The sequence below is a fragment of the Nicotiana sylvestris genome, chromosome 1, assembly GCF_000393655.2.
Source record: "Nicotiana sylvestris chromosome 1, ASM39365v2, whole genome shotgun sequence".
In the NCBI taxonomy this organism is placed as follows: Eukaryota; Viridiplantae; Streptophyta; class Magnoliopsida; order Solanales; family Solanaceae; genus Nicotiana; species Nicotiana sylvestris.
This window is the reverse complement of record NC_091057.1, coordinates 4,217,988-4,231,197: the sequence shown is the minus strand read 5'-3', so window position 1 is coordinate 4,231,197 and position 13,210 is coordinate 4,217,988. Positions and strand designations below refer to the sequence as shown.

The 13,210-nt window shown below is 38.2% G+C and overlaps 1 pseudogene; it reads right to left on the bottom strand.

The window, feature by feature from the left end:
• Positions 1-3,137: 3,137 nt before the first annotated feature.
• On the bottom strand, positions 3,138-13,187 carry LOC104227333 (geraniol 8-hydroxylase-like; annotated as a pseudogene).
• Between the last annotated feature and the right edge of the window lie 23 nt (positions 13,188-13,210).

The window sequence follows — 13,210 nt, the reverse complement described above, 5'->3', positions numbered from 1 at the left end:
GTACGCAGACCTTACCCCTACCCTAGGGTAGAGAGACTGTTTCCAAATAGACTCCCGACGTCCTTCCCTCCAAGAACTTCCCACCTTGCTCTTGGGGAGACTCGAACTCACAACCTCTCGGTTGGAAGAAAGGCTGTGTGAGTCAAAAATAGAATAAATAGATTATATGAATCAGATATGTTTTTGTTAAAAATAACAAAAAAGGTTTTAGGTTATTTGTAGACAGGTAAGTTTGATCTCTAATTTTGTGTTGCTCCTCTTTTTTTTGGTAGGATCATCTAGGTATATATTAATTAAAGGATAAGGGTAAATAATATCTTAGAATGCTTTTTTCAAATATATGTTTGAATAACACTAAGGAGGCATATTTAAATCTTGCTGATAAGATAGTTAGGAAGAATCCCGAACTAACCTTGATGGGTACTTTAAAAGTGTTTTCTCAAACATTAATTCAAATAAATTGAAGTAAATTTTGCCTATAAGTTAGAATAAAAATATGTCACTCTTTGAGTAATAGGTGAAATACTAAATAAAAAAATTAAATTAAAATATTAAAGTAAGAAAAATAATGTATAAAGAGAGAAAAAATATAAATAGTGAGGCTAAATATATTTTAAATTATTTCAGGAAATAAATAAATACTAAAAAATATTATTGATAATACCAAACAATAAAAGAATTTTGAGAACTAGAAAAAGTCTAAACAAAAAATTTTATGAGTAAGAAAAATCCATATGTAGCTGTATTAAGTTAATTGACAAGCCAAAATAATTCTCATTAAAATGTAAAAATATTAAGTAAATAATAATATAATAGCGATAAAAAAGGAAGAAAAAAATTTTAAACATAAAAAAAGTCAGCTTAAAATAAAATTATAAGACTTATTTGAAATTAATATTTCTAATACATGTCATTTTAATAATAATTGAAATTAAAACATAAATATTATGTTAAAAATAACACAAAGAATATTTAGTTACTAATTATATGTATTAATAAAATAAAATAATGCTAAGAAAATTCATGAAAGACTTCACCCATGATTATCTCCTGAATAGAACACTAGAAAATTATTTAGTCTAAGTTTTAGATCTCTGGATTTATAACGATAGCAAAAAAGTACTGTCAATTTGATATTTTAAATTGTCTCATTGACTTTTTATTGCCATATTTTATTTTCAGGTAGAGCTTTTTTGTGTTAATTTAATTCGCATGTGTAGCACAGATGTCTAAAATATTTCAGTTATATTTGTATTATTGACTTTTTTGTCATAATGGTTGATATATTTCTGATAGTAAATAACGCCTACCTTCAAGTGGTAGGTAAAACTAATATTGTATTCTGGGCCGGGCCCGGGCCTTCGTGGGCCAAACGGGTCGGGCTTCGTGGGCCCGGGTTTCGTGGGCTCACCTGGTGGAACCGGCCCGTGACGGGCCTAAGCCCATGTGGTCCTAGGCTAAACGGGTCGGGCTCGTAGGCTACACGGGCCTAGCGGGTTTTTTTTTTTTTTTGTAAGGCAATTTATTGTAGTATCATGGCTATATTAAAAATATATATGTAGTATATATGTAGAAATCTAATTATTAAAGTGCTTGACGAAAAAGAAAAATAACAAAACAATAGTAAAACACTAAATTGTCATGCATAATAAATTAATAACAAAGTACAACATGAAGCATATTAATATATATATATATATATATATATAGTATACTAGTATAGAATGTTATGTATATATATTTCATTGTATATTTTCTTGTAGTATATATTGTATGTTATGTATATATATATTCTCTTGTATATTGTCTTGTAGTATATATTGTATGTTATGTATATATATTCTCTTATATATTGTCTTGTAGTATATATTGTATGTTATGTACATATATTCTCTTGTATATTTTCTTATAGTATATATTGTATGTTATGTATATATATATCCTCTTATATATGTTGTTGTAGTATATATTGTATGTTATGTATATATATTCTCCTGTATATTGTCTTGTAGTATATATTGTATGGTATGTATATATATTCTCTTGTATATTATATTGTAGTATATATTGTATGTTATGTATATATATTCTCTTGTATATTTTCTTGTAGTATATATTGTATGTTATGTATATATATATCCTCTTATATATTTTCTTGTAGTATATATTGTATGTTATGTATATATATTCTCTTATATATTTTCTTGTAGTATATATATTGTATCTTATGTATATATATTATAACTTATTACTTATATATTTTCTTGTAGTATATATTTGCTTTCTATATATAGATATGGCTTTCTCTTGATGGAATATACCAAGCTAAATCTTCTTTTTAGAACCACAACTCAGTGAAGTAGGCGACAACTGCTATTAGGGTCTGTCTTAAGGCATTGGCTCTCTAAAAAAAGGATTTCCTATCGTTGCATGGGTTCCTTTTTGTATAAAACATATTGACTACAAATTGAACTAAAGAAAGAATGTTGACTGTTCGACAACGTGAAGACTGCAATCTCGACTTAGAATAATCAAACGCCCATCACGAGTCACATGGGCCCAGGCCCGGCTGACGGTCCCGGGCTCGTGGGCTAATCTATGAAGACCGGCCCATCACGGGCTTCTCAGGCCCACCAGGCCCGGCCCACCAGGCCCGGCCCACCAGGCCCGGTCCGGTCCGGTTCAGGCCCGGCCCACCAAGCAGCATTGGGTAAAACTATCATCTGTTTCATGTTTAGATAAAATAGGTGAATTATCAATTCATACGCAAGTTAGGAATGTTTTGATAATAGTGAGATCACGAGAGGCGAATCTACATGGTAAAAAGAGTATAATATATTCTACCAAAGACTTTTTCTTGTCCTTTTTTTATTTTATTTTTAAATGGTTAACGTGTGTATCTACAAGTCTTTCTGTTAGTAGAAAAAAAGGGAGAAAAGAGAACTAGGCAAGAATTCAAACAAAACAACATATATAAAAATGTAATGTACATAGGTCTTAGACATTTGAACATTGCTACATCTATGAGGAAATTGATATTGCACAACAATCTCCTCTTTTAATCATCATAGCCTTATTATTTTACCATAATAATCACAAGAAATATTACATTTAAAGAAATAATACAATACGAAACTTTAAATTGGGAATGGGATAGCTCGCAAAGGGTGGGCTTTGGCTAAGGTGATACCAAACTTCTCCTCCATGTCTAAGTCTTTTGGTGCAAATCCTGCCTCGAACTTCCAATTGAAGGAATTCAATAGCGAGCCCAACATTACCAGAACAATTCTTAATGCCAGTGACAGGCCAGGGCATATTCTTCTACCAGCACCAAATGGAATCAATTTAAAATCTTGCCCTTTCATATCCACATCCGAACTCCAAAACCTCTCAGGTTTAAACACTAAAGGATCCTCCTAAGAAGTAGAATCTCAACCAATTGTCCATGCGTTGACTAGTACCTGTGACCCCTTCGGGATGATATACTCACACAGTTCAACATCCTGCTCCACTTTATGCGGGACTAAGAACGGAACGGGCGAATGCATTCTTAAGGTTTCTTTGATAATACATTGCAAGTAAGGGAGTTGGGAAACATCAACTTCTTTTACTTTTTTCCCTTTTCCAATGACTTTTGCAAGCTCAGCTTGTGCTTTTCCATTATTTCTGGTTGTTTAATTATTTCTGCTATTGCCCATTCTAATATGCTTGTGGTTGTATCCGTCCCCCCACCAAATAGGTCCTATAACATTTGAAATTCACCAAAATCACTTAAAAGGCATTTTAAATGACGAGGGCATAATGTTTTCTTAACTATTTCTTGTATAACTATGGTGTCCGAGTCAGTTTAAGTGTACTCTCGACTAACTCCACGAGATACTTGCTATTTTCGCTAGCACAGATACCAGGGGCCCTATTTTCTTAACCATACATAGGGTACACCTACCAATATGCAAGATAAAATTATATATGGAGTATGTTTAAATTTAAAATAATAATTATAGTCTAATCCAGCTATTCAATGTCACGACCCAGATTTCCCACCCTCGGGAGTCGTGATGGTGCCTACTAATGGGAGCTAGATAAGCCAAACCTTAACTACCTACTACACTTTCGTATTGCTTCATTTTAACAAACACAAGGCGATAACATAATAACAACAAAATTTTAAGTAAATAAGCGGAAGTCAACAATTAAATATCTTAAGTCTACGTCTATTGCAACTTTCAAAACCTCAAATACCCAAAGCCTGGTGTCACAGTGTCATAGACCGTCTAAGAGTTACTACATACAAGGTTTGAAGAAATACAATACACTGTTTCTGGGCCAAAGAAAAAGAAATAAGAAATAGAGATAGAAGGAGACGCCAGGGCCTACGGACGCATATAGGTCTATCTTGGGTCTCTGAGTGGACTGAAGGAAGCCCTCCAACTACTGTCCAAAAGCTGCTCCTGGATCTGCACACAGTGCAGAGTGTAGTATCAGCACAACTGACCTCATGTGCTGGTAAGTGTTTAGTCTAACCTCGGCGAAGTAGTGACGAGGCTAGGACCAGACTACCAAATAAACCTGTGCAGTTCATATATATATATATATATATATATATATATATATATATATAGCGGAAAAGAAATACAGAAATAACCAGTCAATGTGGGAGGGGGAAACATGCTGTGGGGGAGATAATAGTTCCGAATAGAAAAGCATCAAGTACGAAAAGGAACAACATAACTAAAATATCAACAGAGAAGCAGAAATCAAAAATTGCACGGCATCACCCTTCGTGCTCTTACTCTCAGCATTACCAAAGCAATTATATAAAAAAATGTGCACGGCATCACCCTTCGTGCTTTTGCTCCCGTCCTCACCAAAACAATCATATAATCAAAATATACACGGCATCAGCCTTCATGCTTTTACTCTCTTTCCTCACCATATAATCAATATAATCGACACGGAATGGTATGTCGTGCGGCACGACATCACCCTTCGTGCTTTAACACTCTTTCCTCACAATAACAAATAATGTACGGCATCACCCTTCGTGCTTTAACACTGTTCCTCACCCAAACAAGAAATCACAAGCAAAGGGGAAAGAGAATGAACAAAATAGTAATAGAGATCCCGGCAAGGGAACAATAGTTAAACAATTAAATCCCGACAAGGGAACAACAATTAAATAATTAAATCCCGGCAAGGGAACAACAAATAAATCAACAATATCCCGGCAAGGGCGACAACATAATGATCTCTCCTCTTTCTCAATTTTACTTAACAATTCACTTCACAACTCGAGCCAATGCTCTAGAGGTTCGATTGTCACTTATACTTTCACAATTTCGCTATACAACTTGATTCAACGCTCCTCAATGTTCATAAGTCACAATTTTTCCCACAAACTTTATCCAACAATTAGCAATCTTCACTAAAGCATGAATAATACAACGAAATCATGTAAATCATAATATAAGACTCACGGTCATGCTTGACACCAACGTATAGATACTCTTCACCATGCCTATACATCGTACTCGACAAGAAGCAAATAGCAAATAGGATACAACTCCTAATCCCTCAAGCTAAGGTTAGACCAAACACTTATCTCGATGCCATGAACGCAACTCAAGCCTCAACTACCGCTTTACCTTTGTTTTTCACCACCAACTCGCTTGTATCTAGCCACAATTTACTTAACGATATCAATAAATGCTAAATGAATCAATTCTAATGCATGAAAATGAGTTTTCTAAAGTATTACCCAAAAATTCAAAATTTTCCCAGGCCCATATGATCAAAACCCAAGGTTCGAACCAAAACCCGATTACCCATTCCCCCACGAACCCAAATATATGATTTATTTTGAAATCGGACTTCAAATCGAGGTCCAAATCCCCAATTTTTGAAAAACCTAGGTTCTACCCAAAACACCCAATTTTCCCCATGAAAATCATTGATTTGAAGTTGAATCATGTTAAAAGATGTTAATGATTGAAGAAAACTAGTTAAAAACGACTTACAATTGATTTGGAGAAGAAAGGTTCTTTGAAAAATCGCCTTTTATGTTTTAGGGTTTTGAAAAGTGGAAAAATAACTAAAAGGTCCGTTTAAATATACTCCTCTCAGACCCTCACCGCGGACCGCACAAAAAGGCTCCGAGCGGACCGCAAGAAATCGAGCGTGGCCGCGAAAGTTGGCCTTGCTCACTGCGGACGACACGAATCCCACCGCGGCAGCGAAGTTTCCACTGCGGACCGCAAAGTCCCCTCTGCAGCCGCGAAGCTTCCACCGCAAAGTCCCCTCTGCAGCCGCGAAGCTTCCACCTCGGACCGCGTGACCTGGCTTCAGAGACCTACAACTTTTTCCTAAGTTCAAAACTTCCCGAAACACATCCGAAACACACTCGAGCCCTCGGGGCTCCTAACCAAACACACGTACTAACTCAACATCATCATACGAATTCATCCGTCCGATCAAATTGCCAAAATAACCTCAATAACAATGAATCAAACCTCAAAATCAAGAACTTTTTCTCAAACTTCATCAAGTATCAAATTTAGCAATTTAGGTCCGAATCACGTCAAACAACGTCCGTTTTCAACCAAACTTTACAGAAATAACTTAAACCATATATAAAACCTATACCGGGTGCCGGAACGAAAATACGAGCCCGATACTATCGCTTTCTAATCAGATTTCATTTCAAATTTCTTTAAAAAATTTTAGAAAATAATTTCCTTTAAAAAATTCATTTCTCGAGCTCGGGACCTCGAAATTCAATTCAGGGCATATGCCCAAGTCCCATATTTTCCTACGGACCCTCCGGGACCGTCAAATCGCCAATCTGGGTTCGTTTACCCAAAATATTGACCGAAGTCAAATTTATTCATTTTACATCAAAATTTATCATTTTTCACAAAATTTCATACCTAAGCTTTTCGGCTATGCGCCCGGTCTGCGCACGCAAGTCAAGGTGACTCTAAATGAGATTTTCAAGGCCTCGGAGACATCGAATTCAATAAAGGTCATCACATTCTCCACCTCTAAAACAATCGTTCGTCCTCGAACGGACAGAAGAAGGAAGTACCTGAGTCGGGGAAAAGATGGGGATAACGGCTCCGCATATCGGACTCGGACTCCCAGGTCGATGCCTCAGGGGGCTGACCTCTCCAATGAACACGAACAGAAGGGAAACTCTTCGACCTCAACTAACGAACCTGCCGATCTAGAATGGTTACCGGCTCCTCCTCGTACAACAAGTCCTTGTCCAACTGGACAGTGCTGAAATCTAACATGTGGGATGGTTCGCTGTGATATTTCCGAAGCATGGACACATGAAACACTAGATGCACGGCTGATAAGCTCGGCGGCAATGCAAGTCTATAAGCCACCTCTCCTACTCGATCAAGAATCTCAAACGGACCAATGAACCTAGGGCTAAGCTTGCCCTTCTTCCCAAATCTCATCACGCCCTTCATAGGAGACACTCGGAGCAATACCCGCTCTCCAACCATAAAAGCCACATCTCGAACCTTGCGGTCTACATAACTCTTTTGCCTGGACTAAGCTGTACGAAGCCTATCTTGAATAATCCTGACCTTATCCAAAGCCTCCTGAACCAGATCCGTACCCAACAATCGAGCCTCTCCCGGCTCAAACCATCCAATCGGCGATCGACACCGCCTACCATATAAAGCCTCATAAGGAGCCATCTAGATACTCGACTGGTAACTGTTGTTGTAGGAAAACTCTGCTAAAGGCAAAAACTGATCCCACGAGCCTCCAAAGTCAATAACACAATCTCAGAGCATATCCTCCAAAATCTGAATAGTCCGCTCGGACTGCCCATCCGTCTGAGGATGACATGTTGTACTCAACTCAACCTGGGTGCCCAACTCTCGCTGAACTGCTCTCCAGAAATGCGAGGTAAACTACGTACCTCGGTCCGAAATGATAGATATAGGCATACCATGAAGACGAACAATCTCCCGGATATAGATCTCAGCTAACCTCTCGGATGAATAGGAGACTGCCACAGGAAAGAAATACGCTGACTTGGTCAGCCTATCAACAATGACCCACACTACGTCGAACTTCCTCCGAGTGTGCGGGAGTCCAACAACGAAATCCATAGTGATCCGCTCCCACTTCCACTGCGGAAGCTCTATCCTCTGGAATAAACCACCGGGCCTCTAATGCTCATACTTAACCTGCTGACAATTCAAACACCAAGCTACATATGCAACGATATCCTTCTTCATTCTCCGCCACCAATAATGCTGCCGCAAATCCTGATACATCTTCGCGGAACCCAGATGAATATAGTACCGGGAGCTATGGGCCTCCTCTAAAATCAACTCTCGGAGCCCATCCACATTTGGCACACACACTCGACCCTGGAATCTCAAAACTCCATCATCATCTAAGGTAACCTTCTTGGCACCTCCGCGCTGAACCGTGTCTCTAAGGACACACAAATGGGGATCATCATACTGCCGATCACGAATACGCTCCAATAAAGAAGAACGAGCGACCGTGCAGGACAATACACGACTAGGCTCAGATATATCCAACCTCACAAAATGATTGGCCAAAGCCTGAACGTCCAAAGCAAGCAGTCTCTCACCGACCGAAATATAAGCAAGACTACCCATACTGGCTAACTTCCTGCTCAACGCATCGGCCACCATATTGGCCCTTCCCGGATGATACAAGATAGTGATATCATAATCTTTCAACAACTCCAACCATCTCCTCTGTCTCAAATTCAACTCCTTTTGCTTGAACAAATACTAAAGACTCTTGTGATCCGTGAACACATCATATGACATGCCATACAGATAATGCCTCCAAATCTTCAATATGTGAACAATGGCTGCCAACTCCAAATCATGAACCAGATAGTTCTTGTCATGAATCTTCAATTGTCGTGAAGCATAGGCAATGACCTTGTAATCCTGCATCAACACTGCACCAACCCCAATACGAGATGCATCACAATAAACTGTATAAGGCTCTGAACCTGACTTGTCATGACCCAAATTTCCCACCCTCCGAAGTCGTGATGGCGCCTACTAATGGGAGCTAGGCAAGCCAAACCTTAACTACCTACTACACTTTTGTATTGCTTCATTTTAACAACCACGAGGTGATAACATGATAACAACAGAATTTTAAGTAAATAAGCGAAATCAATAATTAAATATCTTAAGTCTACGTCTATTGCAACTTTCAAAACCTCAAATACCCAAAGCCTGGTGTCACAGTGTCATAGACCGTCTAAGAGTTACTGCATACATGGTCTAAAGAAATACAATACAATGTTTCTGGGCAAAAGAAAAAGAAACAGGAAATAGAGATAGAGGGAGACGCCAGGGCCTACGGATGCATGCAGGTCTACTTTGGATCTCCGAGTGAGCTGAAGGAAGCCCTCCAACTACTGTCCAAAAGCTGCTCCTAGATCTGCACAAAGTGCAGAGTGTAGTATCAGCACAACTGACCTCATGTGCTGGTAAGTGTCTAGATTAACCTCGGTGAAGTAGTGACGAGGCTAGGACCAGACTACCAAATAAACCTGTGCGGTTCATATATATATACAGCGAAAAAGAAATACAGAAATAACCAGTCAATGTGGGAAGAGGAAACATGCTATGAGGGAGATAATAGTTCCGAATAGAAAGGCATCAAGTACGGAAAGGAACAACATAACCAGAATATCAATAGGGAAGCAGAAATCAAAAATTGCACGACATCACCCTTCGTGCTCTTACTCTCAGCCTCACCAAAGCAGTTATATAATGAAAATGTGCACGACATCACCCTTCGTTCTTTTACTCTCGTCCTCACCAAAACAATCATATAATCAAAATGTGCACGACATCACCCTTCGTGCTTTTAATCTCTTTCCTCACCATATAATCAATAGAATCGGCACGGAATGGTATGTCGTGCGGCACGACATCACCCTTCGTGCTTTAACACTCTTTCCTCACAATAACAAATAATGCACGGCATCACCCTTCGTGCTTTAACACTGTTCCTCACCCAAACAAGCAATCACAAGCAAAGGGGAAAGAGAATGAACAAAATAGTAATAGAGATCCCAGCAAGGGAACAACAGTTAAACAATTAAATCCCGACAAGGGAACAACAATTAAACAATTAAATCCCGGCAAGGGAACAACAAATAAATCAACAATATCCCGGTAAGGGTGACAACATAATGATCTCTCCTCTTTCTCAATTTCCCTTCACAATTCACTTCACAACTCGAGCCAATGCTCTAGAGGTTCGATTGTTACTTATACTTTCACAATTTCGCTATACAACTTGAGTCAACGCTTCTCAATGTTCATACGTCACAATTCTTCCCATAAACTTTATACAACAATTAGCAATCTTCACCAAAGCATGAATAATACAACAAAATCATGAAAATCATAATATAAGACTCGCGGTCATGCTTGACACCAATGTATAGATACTCGTCACCATGCCTATACATCGTACTCGACAAGAAGCAAATAGCAAATAGCAAATAGGACACAACTCCTAATCCCTCAAGCTAAAGTTAGACTAAACACTTACCTCGATGCCACGAACACAACTCAAGCCTCAACTACCACTTTACCTCTTGTTTTCACCACCAACTCACTTGTATCTAGCCACAATTTACTTAACGATATCAATAAATGCTAAATGAATCAATTCTAATGCATGAAAATGAGTTTTCTAAAGTTTTACCCAAAAAGTCAAAATTGCCCCCAAGCCCACATGGTCAAAACCTGAGGTTCGAACTAAAACCCGATTACCCATTCCCCCACGAACCCAAATATATGATTTGTTTTGAAATCGGACCTCAAATCAAGGTCCAAATCCCCAATTTTTATAAAACCTAGGTTCTACCCAAAACACCTAATTTTTCCCATGAAAATCACTGATTTGAAGTTGAAATCATGTTAAAAGATATTAATGGTTGAAGAAAACTAGTTAAAAATGACTTACAATTGATTTGGAGAAGAAAGGTTGTTTGAAAAATCGCCTCTTATATTTTAGGGTTTTGAAAAGTGGAAAAATAACTAAAAGGTTCATTTAAATATACTCTTCTCAGACCCTCATTGCAAACCACACAAAAAGGTTGTGATTGCGGGGCTCCACCGCGAACCGCAAGAAATCGAGCGCGACCGTGAATGTTGGCCTTGCTCACTGCGGACCGCACAAATACCACCGCGGTCACGGAGTCCCTACCGCGGCCGCAAAGTTTCCACCGTGGACCGCGATGTACCCACCGCGGCCGCGAAGCTTCCACCACGGAGCGCGGGACCTGGCTTCAAAAACCTGCAACTTTTTCCTAAGTTGAAAACTTTCCGAAACACATCCGAAACACACTCGAGCCCTCAGGGCTCCTAACCTAACACACGTACTAACTCAACATCATCATACGAACTCATCTGTGCGATCAAATCGACAAAATAACCTCAATAACAATGAATCAAATCTCAAAATCAAAAACTTTTTTTCAACCTTTATCAAGTATAAAATTTAGCAATTTAGGTCCGAATCATGTCAAACGACGTCCGTTCTCAACCAAACCTTATAGAAATGACTTAAACCATATATAAGACCTGTACTGGGCGCCGGAACCAAAATACAGGCCCGATACTATCGCTTTCTAATCATATTTTATTTCAAGTTTCCTTAAAATTTTCAGAAAACAATTTCCTTTAAAAAATTCATTTCTCGGGCTCGGGACCTCGAAATTCGATTCCGGACATACGTCCAAGTCCCATATTTTCCTACGAACCCTCCGGGAACGTCAAATCATGGATCCGTGTTTGTTTACCCAAAATATTGACCGAAGTCAAATTTATTCATTTTACAGTTAAAACTTATCATTTTTCAAAAAATTTCATACCTAAGCTTTCTGGCTATCGCCCCGGACTGTGCACGCAAGTCAAGGTGACTCTAAATGAGGTTTTAAAGGCCTTGGAGACACCAAATTCAATTAAAAGCAAATCACATTCAATGATCCCTATGAATATGGTACAGGTTCTAGTATTTTAAACCTTACTTCGCTATATACCATAAACCTGCATTCTTTTTGTTTCCAACTTCTAGGATAGTCATAACTCACATGTATATTTTCTGGAACTTTTCAAATTTCTATTTTTTTCCAATTATCATTCAAGTAAAACTTTATTATGCCCTTTTCACCTCATTACTTGGTAGTTGGCTGGTCAAGAAATTTAAGGCAAAAAATTGGAGAAAGATGTAAATATAATCCCTCCACATAACCATAGGTCTCTGACTCGAGCTGAAAATATACGAATCCTGGTAGGAAGCACTCCCAATATGGATACCACACAGTATAGGAAAATAAAGGATGAATGAGAAGAGAATGAACCAGAAACATGGACATGATGTGATTGTGATTGATCTCTTCAGGGTTTTTTTGCTGATATTGAGAAAATCTTCTAAAACATCACTCTTTGCACTACTAAATCTACTCTTTTACTCCAATTGCTCGTTGATCAAACCATCAAAAAGTTTAATTGCTTTACCAATAAGAAATGTTGCACGACGCCTTATTCCTTGAGGATCAATCCTTTTAAGTATAGGGAAAAAATCTACTAGGTTAGGCTTCCCAACCTCAGCCATAGTGCTCCAAATCACATCCTTCAGCTCAACCTTTAAATCCAAAAAATATAGTTAATGCATTTAGTGGCGAAGCTAGAAATTTCTCTAAGGATGTTCAAACTTGAAAGAGGTGAAAAAAATTTGCCGATAAAGGGTGTTCAATATATGTTATATACCTCTAAAACCTAATATTTTACATATATACACAGGGGTGGAGCCAGCATATCGCAATGGGTTCGGCCGAACCCAGTAGCTTTGGTTTAAACTCTGTATTTATCTTAAAAAATTCCTTGAATATTTAAAAGTTATTAGTTTATAACCCAGTAACTTAAAAGGATTAGAACATCGAATTCATAAGCTTTAAATCCTAGCTCCGCCTCTATATATACACAATGTAATTTTTTGACGAAGGGTGGTCAGTTCTGACCACCCTTAATAGGATGTAGCTTCTCCCCTAAATGCGCTATTTAGTACACATAAAGTCAAAACGAGGGGTCGGGTTGTTACAAATTATTGATCAGAATTACCTTTGAATCCGAGAAGGGGTCAGCCATCTGCCAAACCCATGTAGAACCGC